The sequence below is a fragment of the Cervus elaphus genome, chromosome 24 (genome assembly GCF_910594005.1).
Source record: "Cervus elaphus chromosome 24, mCerEla1.1, whole genome shotgun sequence".
In the NCBI taxonomy this organism is placed as follows: Eukaryota; Metazoa; Chordata; class Mammalia; order Artiodactyla; family Cervidae; genus Cervus; species Cervus elaphus.
Genome location: NC_057838.1, coordinates 27,354,808 through 27,374,879, shown reverse-complemented (window position 1 = coordinate 27,374,879; position 20,072 = coordinate 27,354,808). Strand labels below are relative to the sequence as shown.

The window sequence follows — 20,072 nt, the reverse complement described above, 5'->3', positions numbered from 1 at the left end:
GAGCAAGCCGAGGTGGGCTGGCAATGCTGCCGCCTTGTGGACAATTTTCAGAACTGCAACCTGGGACACAGGGCTGAAGGGCACTTGCACATTCACAAGGCGTTTTTAGGGGCTGTCAATGTCACCTGCCGGAGAAGGCAATGGCACCCCACTCCAGCACTCTTGCCTGGAGAATCCCATGGACAGAAGAGCCTGGTAGGCTGCAGTCCATGAGGTCGCTAGGAGTCGGACACGACTGAGCGACTTCACTTTCACTTTTCACTTTCGTGCATTGGAGAAGGAAATGGCAACCCACTCCAGTGTTCTTGCCTGGAGAATCCCAGGGACGGGGGCCGTCTATGGGGTCGCACAGAGTCGGACACGACTGAAGCGACTTAGCAGCAGCAGCAGCAATGTCACCTGCCCTCAAGACATCACCAGAGGTGGGTAACCAACACAGGATTCGGAAACGGCAGACATGCCAGAAGCCCACTGCAACAGGTAAACTGACTCACAGGGTTTACTGAAATATACAAACACGAGACAGGCCAAGGGACACAAGTCTGTGGGGCTTTGCGCCGGCACACCGCACTCTAATCACCTTTCTCTAAGGCTCTGGTTGCCTGAGCAAGCCGAGGTGGGCAGGCAAAGTGCTGCCGACTTGTGGACATTCTCAGAAACTGCAACCTGAGATCCGGTGCGGAGGTGCTGAACGTTCTGACGATGACACCTGCCCTCAAGGCATCTCTCGGGGTGGGTAACCGAAACGGAACTCAGAAGCCGCAGACTTCCCTGAAGCCCACTGCAACAGGTAAACTGACTCACAGGGCTTAGTGAAATATAACAACACGGGAATCATCAGGGAAATGCCCATCAAAATACCACTGAGGGCTTACTGGGTGGCTGACTGCTAGACAGTCCACCTGCCACGCAGGGGAAACTATCGATTCCTCATACAGGGAGATGCCATATGCCGGGGATCAACAAACCTTAGACCCACGACTAGTCCCGTCCCGCACTCTACAGCAGCTGCAGGCAACAAGGGAGGCCGCCACGAGGAAAGCCTGCCCACCGCAAGCACAGAGGAGCCCCAGCTTGCCGCTACTCGAGAGAAACCCGGGCAGCAAAGAACACCCAGCACTGCCGAAAGGAGTCAAGTGACTAAATAAATACATAAAAACTCCACTAAATAAATGTATTTTTAAAAAACATGAGAGATAGACAGCAAGAGATGTCATATCTCACCAGTCACAATGGCCATCCTTAGACTGTCTCAGTTCAGTTCAGTCACTCAGTCGTGTCTGACTCTTTGTGACCCCATGTCTACTAGCTATAAATGCTGGAGAGGGCCTGGAGAACACTGTGCCTGCTTCAGCTTTTCCAGAGCTGGGATACTGGTCACAACCACTAGAAAGAACAGGATGGAGTTTAAAGTCTAAAACCAGAGCTAGCAGAAGATCTGTTAATCCAACTTCTGGCCAGATCTGTGGAGAAAATATTAATTTCAAGATACAGCACCCCACATTTCAGTGCAGCCCTCTTGATACAGGCCAGGACATGGTATCCTCCAAAATGTCCTCTGTATACAGAATGGAAACCGTAGTTTTTCAGTTCAGAAGTTTGATAGGTGGAGAAATCAGTTGCTACTCCGAGGGGAGCTATCGGACACACGGTTCCAATAGCTGGTTCCAACTGGTGTTGGAACGGTGTCCAATAAAATAAAGTCTCTAAGGACTTCCCTGGTGGTCCAGTGGATAAGACTCTGTGCTCCCAAAGCAGGGGGCCCGGGTTCGATCCCAGGTCAGGGAACCGATATCCCACATACCGCAACTACTGAGCCCAAGAGCTGCAATGAAGACCCAGTGCAGACAAAATAAATACATAAAAATAAATAAACAAAACAAAGTCTCTAGAAGACAGGAAAAACACCTAGGCAGTCGACATGATCTGACTTTAAAACACAGGTGACATGGGAAGCCCCATATTCACACAGGTAGGGTAGGGGAGACGAAGTTACCTCAAAGAGAGAGGAAGTTACCATTGGAGAATCTGGAATTGAGAGCTGATTTTCATCAAATTTGGAAGGTATGTTATGATATGACAAACATCAGTCCCGTGGGATTCATGAAATTAAGGTTACAGTGTGAAAGGCACCTATTTTGACACTTAACCTCCAAGCAACTGAGACGGAATACAAATGAGGAGCTTGTGTGACAACTAAGAGAAAATGTGATATTAAGGTGCTGTCCAAGAAAACAGTGCTTTCAAATAGAAGCCAGGATCAGTATGATTAATTTTCAAATGACAGAAAACCCAAATCTATGTAGTGTAACAAAAGATGTTTATGGGCTCACGTGACTAATAAGTTGAGAGGTAGGTTATGTCAGGTAAGCTTGGGCTAGTGGCTCAACTGAATTCCCCAGGGACCCAGGGTCTATTTCACCACTGTATTCTTAGTATTAGCCTCATCCTCATGATCCATATGCTGGACCCAGGAAGCCCAGACTTCCCCCACCCCAATAGAAAAACTGTGGATACAATTCCAGGCCTCGTACCTTCTTCCTACATATCCTACAAAGGAGGATAGAGAACATCTCCAGTGGTTGTTCTCAAAAAGAAAAGCCTCTCTCTTTCAGAAAACCCAGTAAATATCTCCTCAGATCTCACTGGCTCTGTAGCCAAGGGGATAGGCAGGTTGATGGACTTAAGCTAAACAGGATCCACTCATGAAGCTGAAGGTGGAGACAGAGCTGAGCCGAGTGGATAAGAAAGGGTGCTTTCCCCCAAAACATTTGGGTTACTGTTCCCAGAGAAAAGGGGAATGGATGCTGGGAACCGAATAAAAGGTGACTCTTACAGAACCCTGGCTGAGGAGCCACCAGACGTGCTCAGGATTGCAGATACTGATTTACACTTGGGCTTCCCGGTTGGCTCAGTGGTAAAGAACCCATCTCCGAATGCAGGAGCCACGAGAGACGGGGGTTCGATCCCTGAGTCGGGAAGATCGCCTGGAGCAGGAATAGGCAGCTCACTCCAGTATTCCTGCCTGGAAAATTCCACGGACAGAGGAGCCTGGAGGGCCACAGTCCACAGGGTTGCAAGGAAGTCGGACACGACTGAGAACACATGCACATTCGCAACTGAGCAGCTTCTCACACAGGCATCTTTGTAACTAGCTCCGAGTGGCAAAACTGGAGGAATTTAATTATTCATTCTGCCAAGAGACTCCTGGCAGGCCAGCTAATTTTCACTATGTGAAAAAAAAAAATCTATTCACTACTTTTCCGTTTCCTCACTCTCCAGTCCTAGTTTTGAAATTTTTGAAGACAAAATTGTACCATAATCAGTGACTGTTCTTAATATTTGCTAATTGCAATTTATTAGAAATTATCATCAATTTTTAAAGGTAAACCCTTTCTATTTCTCCAAAATTTAAGAACTGAGTACAGTCTTATATCTGTGGATTCAAGCAATGGTGGATCAAAAAATATTAAAAAAAAAAAATTTACAACTTTCCCCAAACAAAATTTGAGTTTGCAGTGCACCCAGCAAGTATTTACATAGCATTTACATGGTATTTACAACTATTTACAAAGCACTTACATCATACTCAGTATAGGAGGATGTGCATAGATTATTTGCAAAACCATGGTATTTTCCTTTACTTTATCAAGCCGTGCCACTTAGCTTGTGGGACCTTAGTTTCCTGACTAGGGATCAAACCTGTGCCCCCTGCAGTGGGACTCCTAATCACTGGACGACCAGGGAAGTCCCCCATGACATTTTACATAAGAGACTTGAACATATGTGGATTTTTGGGTCACTCTGTGGGAGGTGTCCTGGAATTAATCCCCCGTGGATACCAAGGGACAACTGTATTAATTTTATCCCACTTCTGACTTTGAGATGTGTGCAGTGTCACTACAAATTGAAGGATCTTCCATGTTACAAATCCTTCATTGCAGACTGTGGAAACTTTAATATCGGCTCAGGGTTTCCAAGAGCTTGTCTCTGGACCTCGGGTAAGGAAAAGGCCAGTTAGGAATTCTCTTGGTAGGGGTCATCTATCTCCACGTGCTATTTCTTAATCCTCTTGGAACACTTATCTTTTGCCATGTTTTGCTCATTCTCTCATTGTGACGCTTCGAAAATTTGTCTTGTCATTCCATCGCTCTGCCTACGTACATTTCCATCTTTGAGTTTCTAGGGTTCATCAACTTCCATGATGCTCTTCTGGAAGTCCAAACTGTTCCATTTCCATGGGTTCTTATTCCTATTCATTCTCTCTCTCCTCCAATTTAAGGTACTGACCTCATCTAACAATATGTATCAACTTCACTCTGGGAGGTTTTGAATATTTAGGATTTTAACAATCTCTGTAGTCCTAGTTGGAAAGTCAACCTTATTACAGCTGCTGCTGGCATAAAGTATCCACAGATAATGTTGCCAATTGCTCACTAACTGCTCTTTTCTTTTACATACTTATTTATTTGGAGGTGCCAGGTTCATTGTAGCATGCAAATTCTTAGTTGCAGCATGTGGGATCTAGTGCCCTGGCCAGGGATTGAACCTGGGCCCCCTGCATTGGTAGCGCAGAGTCTTAGCCACTGGACAGTCAGGGAAGTCCCTGATTGCTCTCTTAGCATTTATTCCTGGTGCTTCCACCCATCCAGTTCCCTAAATATTGAGTCTTATCCCTTAGGACTTCATCCTGGGTCCTCATATTTTGCTGTACTCTCTCTGGGGGCAGTACCGTCCAACAGACCTTTCTGCAACAAGGAAAATGTTCTACACCTACACCATCTAATAAGGCAGCCAACTGCCACAGATAATCCTGTGTGCTGGGAATCTGGCTGTTGTACCTAAGGCCCTGAATTTTTACTTTAATACCTATGTGTAGCTAGTGGCTACAGTGTTAAATAGTGCAGCTCTAGGAGATTGCATTCGTTTCTCCCCACAGCTTTAAATACCTTGTTTCTTTGACCACTCCCAAATGCACAGCTCCAGGTATGACCATCACTTCATGGCAAATACATGGGGAAACAGTGGAAACAGTGACAGACCTTATTTGGGGGGGCTCCAAAATCACTGCAGATGGTGACTGCAGCCATGAAATAAAAAGACGCTTACTCCTTGGAAGAAAAGCTATGACCAACCTAGACAGCATATTAAAAAGCAGAGACATTACTTTGTCAACAAAGGTCCGTCTAGTCAAAGCTTTGGTCTTTCCAAAGTTTATGTATGGATGTGAGAGTTGGACTATGAAGAAAGCTGAGCACCGAAGAATTGGTGCTTTTGAACTGTGGTGTTGGAGAAGACTCTTGAGAGTCCCTTGCACTGCAAGGAGATCCAACCAGTCCATCCTAAAGGAGATCAGTCCTGAATATTCATTGGAAGGACTGATGCTGAAGCTGAAACTCCAATACTCTGGGCAGCTGATGCGAAGAATTGATTCATTTGAAAAGACCCTGTTGCTGGGAAAGATTGAAGGTGGGAGGAGAAGGTGACGACAGAGGATGAAATGGTTGGATGGCATCACCGACTCAATGGACATGAGTTTGAGTACACTCCAGGAGTTGGTGATGGACAGGGAGGCCTGGTGTGCTGCAGTCCATGGGGTCGCAGAGTCGGACATGACTGAGCGACTAAACTGATCCGAGGTATGACCATCCAGAGCTTCAGTCCATATATAAAACCATCTACTTGAAATTTTTAATTACACATCTCACACATAGTGCAAATGTTAATATTAAATAGAGTTTTAGATTTTTCCATCCCCGGACCTATTCTCATTCCAGTAAATGGCACCACTAACTCAGCTATTCAAGCCAGGAAGCTACCCCTGTCTCCTCCCTGTCCATTATCCTTGCATCTAATCCATTAGCAGTTCACTGATTTTCTTTCCAAAATATATCTTCAATCCACCTTCTCTTCATTTCCATTATCACCACCCTCTCCAGGCCACCATCATCTCCACCCTGGGCTGCTGGCAGTCTCCAACATGCTCTCTACTTCCACTTCGGTCCCCCTATACCCCATTTTCTCTTAGTAGCCAGAAGTTCACTGTCTTCTTATAATAAGAATCAAACATGTCATTTCCTCACTGAACACCCTTCGGTGACCTCTTCTCACTTAGGATGAAATCGAATGATCTGGTCCATCGATCTCTATAATCCTAACTGGTGCCACACATGCCCTGATCATTTTGCTAAAATCTTGTCTTCTTGAATATGCCAGACTCTTCACACATCAGGTAGTCTGCACAGCTGTTCCCTCTATCCATTCTTCCTGTTCTTGATATAAGTGTCTCTTTCTCATCCTTCAAGTCTTGGAATTGATGTTATTCTTAGGACAGGCCTTCTGTGAGCATCTTTAGAAAGAGGCCCCCCTTTTCTGATCTTGTTCATTCCCTTCATAGCACTTAGAAACCTTTAATGATTTGATTCACTTGATTTTTCTCAGTTGGTCCCTTTAATCCTCACTAGGTCAATATTCCAGGAAGGCAGGGCACAGGTCGGACTTCTCATTCCTTGGCAGCACCGGACATGGTGATGTGCATACAGGCGGTTGCTTGGTAATATCTGCTTAATAAACAACTTCCCCAAAACACTTGTTCATTTCCGTTTCCTGGTTCTGTGCAGTGCAAAACAAAATGTTTATTGCTTATTAGAGGTGCTCTAGCTAGACGATGTTAGGCCAAGTTCTGGAGTTATCAGTATGTTTGTACTTTTCAGAAAGCAGAAGTTTCGTCCAAGCAGACCTCTGGCTTCTCTTCCTTGCTCCTTCAACAATTATATTCACTGGTTGGGAGTTTATAAAAGTGGGATTCTAAATAGCAATGGGGCAAACTGCAATTTGGAGAATGGCTCTAAAGGTGGAGAATCTGGAATGAATGTTTCATCTGTGTTGGCCAGCATTCTGCTCCTCTGAATTAGGCCTTTGGCTATCTGATCCTTTAAGATGGTTCATGCCATTCATTAATATCCTGCATTTCTTCACAGTTAATATTTTAACAGCCTGTATCCCCTTTTTAAAATATTGTCTTACTTTATAGACTCGATTTCAAGTATAGTTAATTCTGGAATCCTTCACTGACCCCTTACTTCCTGCAGAGAATCTAAGCATTTCTAGCATTCGTCTTTGATCCTGGACCTCTGCAGGGCATTTGTGACCCTGACGCCAAGATACCTGATTATATTGCCACTGCTGACTGACTGAGGATACCCAACAGAGTGTGAACCCTCATCAGAGAGTGACCATTTCTCCCTCCTTTAGATGGCCCCACAGCTGACTTCAGGATGTGGGTACTATGGCAATGAGAAGGGGATAGACTAGGAGAGAATTTAGGAGAGTAGTGCAGTGAGAGGGGTTGTAACTATATAAATTATATGAAAAAAACATTCCCCTTTATTCACATTTTCCCAGTCCCAGAGTACTCTCTCATAACACAAGGGCAATCAGGTCTCCCAAGACTGCAGGACCCAGACCATCTCCACCGCTTTCCTTAGGTCACCTCAGTGGTCTCAAGGAGGATCACAACTTCTGAGGAAGAGAAGGTCCTGGAGTTGGCAATGTAACAGCTATATCATCATATCAAATACAGTTTTAAGTGAGGTACTCTTACAGAAAGCAGTATTAATAAATACTTTGTGTGTACCCAGAAAGGCACAGAAATAATGTACTGTCTCTGAAGAGGACTGAGGGGCAGGAATGACAAGGAACATTTGAACCATTTCAATTTTTTAATCATGAGCATGTTATATCTAGTCAGAAGTAAATATGCTTCAAAATTTGAAAAACATAAAGAAATGCCATGGTCCAGAGAGCCATTTGTAGCTGGACTAACAAGCATGAGACGATTAGAAAAATATAAGACAGCACATAATTAAATACTAACTTGGGTGGTACTGACTACATTAGAAGAGGAAGAGAGGTCTGTTCAATGGAAGGAGCTGGGTCTTAGATGAGGAAGGGAACCTTTTAGCCCAGGGAAACTTGAGAAATAAAAACAAGCAAGGGTAGAAATGTGCACAAAGAACAACAGATCTAGAGTCAACTGGGCCTGGTTCCAATCTCACCTCTAAAGTTTACTAGCTGACTGGACTTGAGTGAGTATTATAACCTCTTTCAACCTCATATTTCTCATTTATAAAATGAGGATAAGAATACCTACATTGCAGGATTTTTAAAAATTAAGGAATGTATGGAAAACAGTTAGCACAGTACCTGACACAGAGCGGGTCCTCAACTAAATGTTGCCTGGTATGAATAAGGCTGAACAGGGAGACCAGTCTTGCTAGAATACAGGGTATTCACCCAGAAGGGGCGAGATAATACTGGTTGTTGCAGCCCAGCAAACTGCGGGCCATCATCTCATCTTGTGGTTGGGGTTCCTGTAGCATAAGAATTATAAACAAATATCACCATTACGCATTCTCCACTGTTCAAGAAGGTGAGAAGTCTGAGGTTACAGGGTTTCTCTCTAGCACGGCACCTCTGGTGCATAATCAAAACAGAATTCTAACTGAAGGCCTTCCCACAGTTGTTACATTTCTAGGGTCTTTCCCCAATATGGATTCTCTGATAACAAGTGAGATGTGCCTTGCAAATAAAGCTTTTCCCCCAGTCAATACATTCATGAGGCTTCTCTCCATTGTGAACCCCTGGGTGCCGAGCAAGACCTGAGTTCCACATGAAGCCTTTCTCAAAGCCCTTACATTCATAAAGTTTCTCCCTAGTATAAATTCTCTGGAGTCGAAGAAGGACTGGGTTCCAGTAAAACTATCCCCACATCCCTTACAGGTATGGGGCCTCTCTCCACACCAGGGAGAAGCCGTATGCCTGACGTGTATGGCTTGTGTTCTGACTAGGACTTCCCTGGTGGCCCAGACGGTAAAGTGTCTGCCTACAATGCGGGAGACCCAGGTTCTATCCCTGGGTCACATTCCTTCCATTCAAAGGGTTTCTCTCTGGTGTGAATTCTCCAGTGCTGAATCAGGTTTGACTTCAACCGAAGGCTTTAGCACATTCTTGACATAGGCCTGGTTTCATCCCAGTGTGAATCCTCTGATATACAATGCAATGCAATCTAAAACTGAATTCTTCCCACATTCCTTACATCCATAGACCTTCTTTCCATTATGAACTCTCTGATGTTGATCAAAGTCTTCCTTTTGATCAAAATACTTGCCACATTCTTCACGTATATAGAATGCCTGTTCACTGAGGCTTTTCTTATGTATAAGGTGGGTGTTAACATCGGCATCCTCTGAAGCTCTTCTACTAAGATCATCTCATCTTTGACAATCACTGCTGTGATGTCACATGCAGTGTTCTCCACACTTGCCCTATTTAGGGTAGTCAGGCTCCCTACAATGCTTTTCTCCTCTTCACAAGTTTTTCCAAACTAGAATTCCTGGGAGCCACAGAACTGGGGTCCAATCAATAGCACCATGTGGTCCTGTGCCTGCTCGTGAATGTTTTCCTTCAGGACAAAATGTTCTTTCTCACTCTTCAACACCCCCTCTGGAAGAAGAAAACAGAGTTGCAAATGTCATCAGTACCCATGACAGAGTGACTAAAGTCATCAAGAAGTATTAATATGTCCATTTTTTGCAAGTGCCACCCCTGTGTCTAAGCAGGAGGGGAGAAGGAATGTTGGGGGAAAGACCGGTAACACAGATGACCTGAAAGTTGAGAGTAATAAGAATATAAAGGATAGGAGAGAGAGGTTCAGGAAGTTGTGATTCCAGCAGTTCACCAAAATACAAAAACTTGTCACTCATTTTAAAATGTCAAGAAGAAATAGAAAAGACTAAAGTCTCTGCACCTGCCCCTAGGAGCTGAAAGCCAATTCATATAGAAAAGTATCCTGATAGGGTAGAATTTCAAAGAGCTGATCCTGAGGCTGTGTTGGGAAATCACCATCTCTTACTTCCCTTCCTTCCTATCCATCATAGCCTTCTCTTTTTATAAGGATCAACAATGAGTCTCTCTATGACATCCATAAAAGTGGCCTCATAGCCTCACTAAGCCATTTCCAGAAGTCACTTCTAACTCTAATGATAAACACCTAAGGATAAAACTCTAATGATAAAAATATGTAAAACACATATTTACAAAGGTCCACTCTAATAAATTCTTCAGAATTAGTTACGCTCTTTCTCTTTGTAACTCCCATCCAAGCCTATAGAACTGTAGATCAATTCTACAATTTCCAAGGGAAATTGAGTAGGGACATGAGCTCTAAGAAGGCCCGCTGCAGGTCAGGGAGTTTGGGTTTTGCTCAAGGAATAAACTAGCAGTTAGCTTTCTGTCTAAAGCAGAGATGGGAAATTCCCTTGAGTGGTGGCGAGAGCAGGTACTGAGATCTTGAGAGAATCTAGAGGACCCTGCGGTTCCCTCCCTACATCCATTCTCCTCCCCCTCCCCGACTAGGGAGTAGCCAGGCCCTTTGGGTGGGAGTAATCCCAACTCCAGCTTCTAGCATAGGCCCCCACTGAGATAAGCCAAGCAAGCTCTCCCATCTGACTCACTACATGAGAGATCCGTTCAGGGACCAGCAATGCAGGCCAAGTCAATCATGCACAGCTTTCCCCTGGCTATGGGACCAAATTAGAGCTGGCATAAGACTTAAGATGGTGCAGTAGAGCAACACGTGGACTGTGACTCACAGTGGCTAGAGCGTAAGGAAGGCCTGGCCTGTTCCTCCCCCCAGGTGTGAAGAAGCACAGTTCTGGTTACAACCACCAATCACCTTTCAGCCCTGAGAGGAGCCAGACTGCAGACAAACTAACATATGAGGAGACAGAAGAGCAGAGACTGAAATTCTGATCAAAATCTATGGACATCCCAATTACACAAAACAATGAATTCCTCTTTATTATTTAACCCAGTTTGAACTGGGCTGTTACTTGCAATCAAGGGTATCCTAACATGGAAAGACTTCCAGACATGGCAAGGAACTGGGAGAATGGGAAACTGGAGGGCACAGCTCAAGTTACACTGTGTCCATGGAACAGCCTCTGTGGGAAGAAGATGAAGCAGGCCCAGGGAGGCAATAAAAGGACATAGTTTTTAGTAGGAAATTAGGAGCAGGGAAGCCCTGTGTTGGGCCTAGACAAATGCCCAGGCTTTCCTGCCAGAAATCCCTGAGGAACAGGAACTATCTGGCTCAGGGTTATTTAGACTGCTTGATTTCTAATGATAAAAATGGCCATTATACCCTCAAAGGGCAGTCAGAATCTTCTGCTGGAAGATTATAAGCAGGCCAGGATAGTTAAAAAAAAAAAAAAAAAAAAAGGCCACCTCAGATCAGAAAGCAAACAGAAAAGTAGTCAGGGAGTGAAGATAAACGGTGGTCCTGAAAAGAACAGGGGAGATGGGGAAAAGCAAAGCAGATGTATGCAGATGGCACGAGAGGAGCCAGGATGAATAAAGCAAGGACTCAAGAAGATGGAAAACCGTGGCAACACAGAGGAAAACAAGGAATCCCACCGGTGTCTACAGCAATAGGTTAAGAGAACACATACCTAGGACGACTTAAAGATCAAGACAAGGGATGTGCTCAGATGACCGGCACGCGTCCTCTCTCACCTAGGAAGATGGCCCTCGGGCCCTCTCCATTCAGACCTTCTTGAGGAGCCAAGCTCCAGGGTATTCCCCCTGGCTCCAGCTGGAAAATCAGAGCCGGTGTGGGAAATGGACACGCTGCCCGTTGGGAAGGAATCGGGACAGGCAAGTGAGCAGGGTGACATACAGCAACCCAGGCCTCCTCCCAGGCCTGTCCTCAGGGGTGGGAGGGGAAAGAAGGGAAGTTACGAGGGGGGTCAAGAAAAGAAAGTCCAGGGAAAGGGGCAGGGGTACTCAGGTGAGAGGGGCCCGGAGGCTCACAAAGGTCAGGAAGCAGAGAGGAAGGGATGCTCAACAACAGCGTGAGTAAGCAAAGAGATGACTTCACTCATCGAGAAACTGGGCTTTCTTGTGCCCTCCCTCCCTAGAGCTCTCGAGTTTAGATGTCTGCAGAAGGATGCTTGCTATTGGGCTGCGTCTCCCAGACTGAGGTGCCGGGGAACTGACGGCTCAGAGGGGCACCAGGAATTGTCTCTCCGCATGTTGTACCCACAGCACATGGGTTAGAAGGTCAGAAGCTCTTAGCCGGGGGTAGGGATGTTCTATAAGAGACCCAAATGGATGCCAGGACTTCCTGCTTCGCAGCTACCACTAAGGTTGTGTCATTAAGAGTCCAGGAGCCTGGAGTTGCCACTCAGCTGAGGGTTAGTTACCAAAGACTACTGAGCTTTTGAGGAAGAAGGAGCCAAGAAATTTCAAAGGGTAGAGGCAGAGTCCAAAGGGAAAGATTCTTACCCAGGGAAGCCACAGCCCGATAATTCTGCAGCATCACCTCCCTGTACAGGGCCCTCTGAGTAGAGGCCAGGTGGTCCATTCATTCTCAGAGAAGTAGATGACCGTGTCCTCAAGGGTCACTGACCCCTGAAACGACATGTGCTTAAATGCTATAGGACAGTCCCAGGACCTGGGCCTGGAGTCCGGGTAGACGAGGCAGTAAGAGGTACTGGAGGGGATTGCCCACTGAGTTTCTGGATTCTGAATGTCTAAGAAAACTCTCAGCAGATTTTTGCCCCCTACTTATAAAGATATAAGGGATCAGCCACCAATCTTCTCACGTCTCTCCATTTTTACATTGGCAAACAGTCTCTCCTCCTCTTCATGAGTCTCTGCAAGTTTTCTCTTCATTCCCTCATGAGCTCTGGGTGCCATCCTTCTCTGCCACGTGTCCTTCTCCTTCAGAGGTCACCAACCCTTGATAACAAGAGCAACGACCACTGACTGAGCCTGTGCCCAGCACTATACAAACACTACTTTGAGCATGTCTCACGGCCTGTGAGGAGGGTATCAGGTCCGTTTTATAGAAGAGAACCTGAGGCTCAGAGATTAACTCCCCCAGGTTACAGAGTTCCGAGACACAGCTTAGGCCGCTTGACTCTCTGGCTCTCCCCTGCCACGGCACGCTGCCTTCTACCCTCACTCCCGCCAGTCCCGCTGCCCTGCGGGGGACTCTTGCTCTGCCCTCCCGCCCAGTCACTTCCAGCAGCCAGAGAGGCAGCTAAGGACACCTCAGACACTCAGGCTGCTGGAGAGGCTCTACTCGAAAGGGCAGTGTCCAACTGTGACTACTCCTTGCACATTCCCACCCGATACACTCCCTAACACCCTCAAAGACTTCGGCTGGCTCACCTTTGCCTACCCAAAAAAGTCCAAGTCCTCTGCCATGCAGACAACTCCAGTCACTGTTCAGGGACCCAGCTGACTTCCCAAGGATCATCTCCTGCATGACCACCCTCATGCCCTATCCTGTCACCATTTGGTTCTGAACCCAAACTTTTTCCTTGTCCAGCTCTGTGCCCTTAGACCTGCAGCACCCCACTCCCCACCCTGCCTGAAGATCCAGATCCTTCCTCGTGTTTATCTCAAAGTGTTAAGTGAAAGTTGAAAGTGTTAGTGGCTTAGTCATGTCCAGCTCTTTGTGACCCCATGGACTGTAGCCCTCCAGGCTCCTCAGTCCATGGGGATTCTCCAGGCAAGAATACTGGAGTGGGCAGGCAGCCATTCCCTTCTCCAGGGGATCTTCCCAGCCTAGGGATCAAACCCAGGTCTCCTGCACTGCAGGCAGATTATTTACCATCTGAGCCACCAGGGAAGCCCATTCATCTCAAGACCCACCTCAAACAAAACTAGCTCTGTAAAACCAGTGGTGGAAGTTCTGGCCATTCATCCCCACGCACAGCGGTCTGTGGACACCTCTACCCTAGCACTGGCTCAGGCCTGTGCATCTGCTTCCCCTGCAGCCGCACCTGGGGGATGACAGATCCACTCTGCCCCTGCCGGTTCCTCAGGTCCCTCCACTCAGGACTGTATCCCAATTTCCCCGTCGCCGCACTGCCTGCTTTCCGCCCCTCATCTGGGCCTACAGCCAGCTTCCTGGCATCGGCTCACCTTTGACAACGTGGGCTGTCCCGGCAGCAGCTTGAGCGCTGGGCCGAAACGGCCCCACTTCCCAGGGCCACGGGCCGCCCTCCGGGGAAGTAAGAGCTCGCCGGGTCAGACCGGAGGCGGCCGGGTGTCTGGGAGGAAGGCTCTAGAACAGCTCGGGGCTGACATACCAGCCATCGGCCCGGGAGCGGACCCGGAAAGACGCCGGCCTCACGCCCCGGCCAGCCCCACATGCTGGTCTCCACATTCTGTGGTGGCCAGATCGCTGCGTGCGAGCCGCGGAGTTTGCAGCACTCCGGCCATTCCAGCTTCTCGAGGACGGTGGAGGGCTCCGCGACTCTGTGGTCCTCCGCCATGCGCAGTAGGAGAGGAGAGGGGCCCAGCTCTCCCAGAGACACTGACGCTGTAGAATTCTTCCCTGACCCTTTCCTTCCCACTGACCACTCTTCTCCACCTCGTTGCACCTTTGCAGGCTAGATGCTGATACAAGATAGCCCACACTTCACTTGATTAGACCTGTTCACATATCCGACTGTGTCCTGGATATGCTCACCTTTGTGTTTCTAGTATTTACCCAAAATCTAGCACTTCTTAGGACCCAATTTCTTCAAGTGTCATAGAATGTCTGTTGCGTAAAAGGATGATTAAGTGTTGAACCAGTTTTTCAGTTGAAGTGAAGTGAAGTGAAGTGAAGTCGCTCAGTCGTGTCCGACTCTTTGTGACCCTGTGGACTGTAGCCCACCAGGCTCCTCCGTCCATGGGATTCTCCTCCAGGCAAGAATACTGGAGTGGGTTGCCATTTCCTTCAGTTGAAGTAAGGCCCAAAAAGAGGTAACGACTTACCTAACATCACAGAGTATGCTAGGAAGCTAAGCTTTTAAACCAAGTTGTGGAAATAAAGGAAGACCTCAGAGATGAGAACAAGCAATGGCTATTTATTCAGAGATCAGTTGCCATACTTGCATTTGTCAGAGAAGTGGAAAGTTTGATAGCAAGAAAAAAGGAAGGCTTCATGTATGTGCTCATTAAAGATTGTAAGTATAAGGGCTTACTAGAAGCAAAGCATCTTATGTGATTGGTTGGGAGGCATTACTCAGATTCTGACTGTTTAGGGCTGATTACTACAGGGGTTACTTTGGCTTCCTGGACTGATTGCTACAGATAGTAGGTTTGACCCCTTGGATTGATTATTGCCAATAGTGCGTTGGTTTTCTGGACAGACTGCTGCAGATTGAGAGTCAGAGTTCTATTTTTCTATATGGTCTGGACATTGTCCATTTGTATATTCAGTCTCTAGGGTGAACAAAGTAGGAAGAAGATGTCTGCTTCACAGGAATTCAAATTCGGATTCACATACCTCAGGTACTGGAGCTTACAGATACCATACCTATGGAAAGTTACAAAGAAGCCCTCAAATGAACTCCCAGGGTTATTGGTTGGTTGGTTGGTTTCTAAGAGAATAACTTAGAAGTTACTAAGTAATGAGTAAACTCATAAAAGGACAATAGCTGATAGTCTGCGGGTACTGAGAAGGAAGCAAAGACTCTTAACTTGGGGAAGATCATTATGAAGGGTGAGCATACAACAATTTAATTTGTTGTATGTTCATCCCATGATTTTCCTCAGGACCAGTTGGAGAAAACTGAACTGGTGAGAAAACAACTGTGGGAGTTGTAGCTCAGAATAAGGAGCCCTCAAATACCTGATTACCAAGTTAGGGTCCACCTGAAAAGAGGTACTTATGGCTATGATGGGTGTTGGGTTCATATTTTTTTTAGAAAACTAAAGAAGCAAGGAAGAGTCTATCACCTTTAATCCCATATTTTTACTCTCTCTATTATTCTTCTGTCAAACACATGGCAGCAGACAAGGTCAAGGCTGAGTCCTAATTGATTTGGCCAGTAAAGATACAATGTCATTTTGAGATTCATATAATGTATTAATTACAAAAACAGCAAAAGGAAGAGTAGGCAAACATCCCAATCCCCCAGGTCCTTGTCCCACACACCAAAAACAATGACACGGAAGCAAAAGGGGGCTGGATGACTGCAACATGGGTTGTGGGATACACCTTGCTGAGGGGTCAATTTTAGACTGCAGCTAAACAGTGTCATGTTGGTGTTGTTCAGTCACTAAGTTATGTCTGACTCTTCGCAACCCCATGGACTGCAGCGTTCCAGGCCTCCCTGTCCCCGACCATCTCCCGGAGTTTGCCCAAGTTCATGTCCACTGATGCCATTCAACCATCTCATCCTCTGTCACCCTCTTCTCCCTCTGCCTTCAGTCCTTCCCAGCATCAGGGTCTTTTCAAGTGAATCAGCTGTTCACATCAGGTGGCCAAAGTATTGGAGCTTCAGCATCAGTCCTTCCAATGAGTTGTCAGGGTTGATTTCCTTTAGGATTGACTGGCTTGATCTCCTTGCAGTCCAAGGGACTCTCAAGAGTCTTCTCCAGCACCACAGTTCAAATGCATCAATTCTTCAGCACTCTGCCTTCTTTTAACTCTCACAACTGTACATGACTACTAGAAATTAGTTAACAGTGTTATAGTCTACAGTCAAACCAGAGAAGAGTGGGAGAAGTCTCCTTACTTATCAGAATCTCGGAGGCAATGAGAAACTGTCTCATAACAGCCTCCCACAGGGGCAGGGACAGAAGTGGGAGATGGCCTGAGAAGCTTGTAAAGATCCTCTTATGATCTGGAAGGGTCACAAGGTGATCTGCCAAGACTCAGATTAGCTACAGTTCAAGGCTTTGCCTGCATGTCCTATATATTGGCCAAGCCAATAGATACGAGTGAAACTGCCAGAGCACCATGGTAGAGCCAATTCTACAGCTTTACCTCCTAACCTTTTGCCATGCAACATGTGCAATTTTAGTTCCCTGACCAGGGATCAAAACCATGCCCCCTGCATTGTAAGCATGGATACTTACCCACTGGACTACCAGGGCAGTTCCTAACTCCTAACTTCTAACACATAAAGAATTCTCAGAAGTAGGTCACCACGAAGGTCACCAAATACTCTAATTTATTGTAGTGAAAGAGGATTGGGCCAAATATATTACATTTGTCTTAGGCAGCATTGGACAAGAGTGACCATGATTGTGACCCACAGTAGTATAACCAGGCTCACTGTAGGAAAGACCATGGTGAGGCTCCACATCCAGGACTAAATGTGTCATTAATCCATGTGGGGAAAGAGAAACTGGCAATGGCACATACCTCAGCTAAACTGGCCAGTGAGAAATCCAGGGCAATACAATTGTCCATCATCATTCATGCTAGAGAATTTAGGAAAATCAGTGATCTGTGAAAAATGTACAAGCAACTCCAACAGTAACTGTATGAAGCTAAAGGTAATTATGTCAACATCTAGAAAGTTAATTCTGTTCTGCTGTTTTTTGATGAGGCTGTTCCTTTCTGGAGTCAGTGGCTGTTGGGAGGATTCTGAAAACTTTTAAACTAAGATCATTTACTGGCCAGTAGTCAAATTGAGGGTAGTGGCAAAAGCCTGGGTTAAACTGGCCAGATATCCTATAGACAAAAGCTAAGACAGATTAATGATCTCTGCCTCTGCTCCTGACTTCCCAGAGTCTAAGGTGTTTTTATCTTCCAAACCAGGATTGTTCCTCTCCTCCCACAGCCATAAGACCATTACACCCAGTCTCTGGAACAATCACTTCACCTTTTCCTCAATCCTCCCCACATCTTCTCATACTATACGCTACAGCTCATCCCTAGTTAGCTAAGAAGTTCCTCTCTTATATAATGTATAACACCCAAGACCATCTCCCACCCTCTGACATGTAAGCCATGCCAAGACCACATTAGAATTATCACCTTGTAAATTCCTGATCACTCTTTGTGACCTCATGGACTATATAGTCCATGGAATTCTCCAGGCCAGAATACTGGAATGGGCAGCCTTTCCCTTCTCCAGGGGATCTCCCCAACCCAGGGAGCGAACCCAGGTCTCCCGCATTGCAGGCGGATTCTTTAGCAGCTGAGCCACCAGGGAAGTCCAAGAATACTGGAGTGGGAAGCCTATCCCTTCTCCAGGGGAATCTTCCCAACCCAGGAATCGAATCGGGGTCTCCTTCACTGCAGGTGGATCCTTAACCAGCTGAGCTACCAGGGAATCGCTAAAATTATCTATAATTGCCCTAATCTAATCACATCTGTAATCTTTCATCTGAGTACTAATTTCACTATATGCCATAACCTTTGGTTTTCATTTTCATTCATCTCAAGGTATTTTCTAATTTCTCTTGTAAACCTTTCTCTCAGGAAAGCATTTGGAAGCTTGTACACAGATTCTTGCAGACTCCATGGGTGTCTTTCCCCCTGATGATTTGGCTATGTATCTTTAATACACCACTGTAAAAAATTTCAGTTATGAGTAAAACTATAGGCCAAGTCCTCTGGGTTCTTCTAGGCAATTCTCTGAATGTGAAGGTGGTCCTAGAGATCCATGACGTGGGTTATGGGAATTAGACTGCATAACAAATGTTAAGCATTTTGCTTAATTCTTGGCTCATGCTAAATTCTTAAAAATGGTAAAAATCTTAAATGGTAAAAATGTAAGCAGTCATGGTGGCAAGAGGCATGACCAGCAGAGGGCCATGAACAGGACAGAGACAAAAGCTCCCAGATTTACTGTCATAGAGTGCCTCCAGACTGAGAACCCCCCAAGTGCCGACCTAAAGACGCCATTAGGCGCAGGGCATGGCAACGGAAATGTGTCACCGGCCTTCCGGCCCCCAGGCCCGAGGTCCCTCTAGCGAGCCCGGAGGACACTTCTGCAGGTCGTTGATCCTCCCACATCAGTTCAGTTCAGTCGCTCAGTCGTGTCCGAATCTTTAGGACCCCATGGACTGCAGCACACCAGGCCTCCTGTCCATCACTAACTCCAGGAGTCTACTCAAAAACATGTCCATTAAATCTGTGATGCCATTCAACCATCTCATCCTCTGTCCTCCCCTTCTCCTCCTACCGTCAGTCTTTCCCAGGATCAGGGTCTTTTCAAGTGAGTCAGTTCTTCCCATCAGGTGTTCAAAGTATTGGCGTTTCAGCTTCAGCATCAGTCCTTCCAATGAATATTCAGGACTGATCTCCTTTAGGATGGACTGGTTGGATCTCCTTGCAGTCCAAGGGACTCTTAAGAGTCTTCTCCAACACCACAGTTCAAAAGCATCAATTTTTCGGCGCTCAGCTTTCTTCACAGTCCAACTCTCATATCCATACATGACCATTGGAAAAACCATAGCCTTGACCAGACGGACCTTTGTTGGCAAAGTAATGTCTCTGCTTTTTAATATGCTATCTAGGTTGGTCATAACTTTCTTCCAAGGAGTAAGTGTCTTTTAATTTCATGGCTGCAGTCACCATCTGCAATGATTTTGGAGCCCCCCAAAATAAAATCTGACACTGTTTGCACTGTTTCCCATCTATTTGCCATGAAGTGATGGGACCAGATGCCATGATCTTAGTTTTCTGAATGCTGAGCTTTAAGCCAACTTTTTCACTCTCCTCTTTCACTTTCATCAAGAGGCTTTTTAGTTCCTCTTCACGTTCTGCCATAAGGGTAGTGTCATCTGTGTACCTGAGGCTATTGATATCTCTCCCGCCAATCTTGATTCCAGCTTGTGCTTCTTCCAGCCCAGCATTTCTCATGATGTACTCTGCATATAAGTTAAATAAGCAGGGTGACAATATACAGCCTTGATGTACTCCTTTCCCCATTTGAAACCAGTCTGTTGTTTCATGTCCAGTTCTAACTGTTGCTTCCTGACTTGCATAGATATTTCTCAGGAGGCAGGTCAGGTGGATTGGTATTCCCATCTCTTTCAGAATTTTCCACAGTTTATTGTGATCTACACAGTCAAAGGCTTTGGCATAATCAATAAAGCAGATGTTTTTCTGGAACTCTCTTGCTTTTTCAATGATCCAGCGGATATTGGCAACTTGATCTCTGGTTCCTCTGCCTTTTCTAAATCCAGCTTGAACATCTGGAAGTTCACAGTTCATGTACTGCTGAAGCCTGGCTTGGAGAATTTTGAGCATTACTTTACTAGTGTGT

General features: G+C 46.0%; 1 protein-coding gene and 1 long non-coding RNA gene across 3 annotated transcripts in view; one reads left to right on the top strand and one right to left on the bottom strand.

The window, feature by feature from the left end:
* Nucleotides 1-20,072, bottom strand: part of GASK1A (golgi associated kinase 1A) — a 154,859-nt gene that overhangs the window by 69,346 nt on the left and 65,441 nt on the right. The window lies entirely within an intron of this gene.
* On the top strand, nucleotides 8,076-19,042 carry LOC122683135. The gene is made up of 3 exons (XR_006337634.1): nucleotides 8,076-8,091; nucleotides 10,973-10,977; nucleotides 18,910-19,042. It is a non-coding gene; the product is annotated as an uncharacterized LOC122683135 (long non-coding RNA).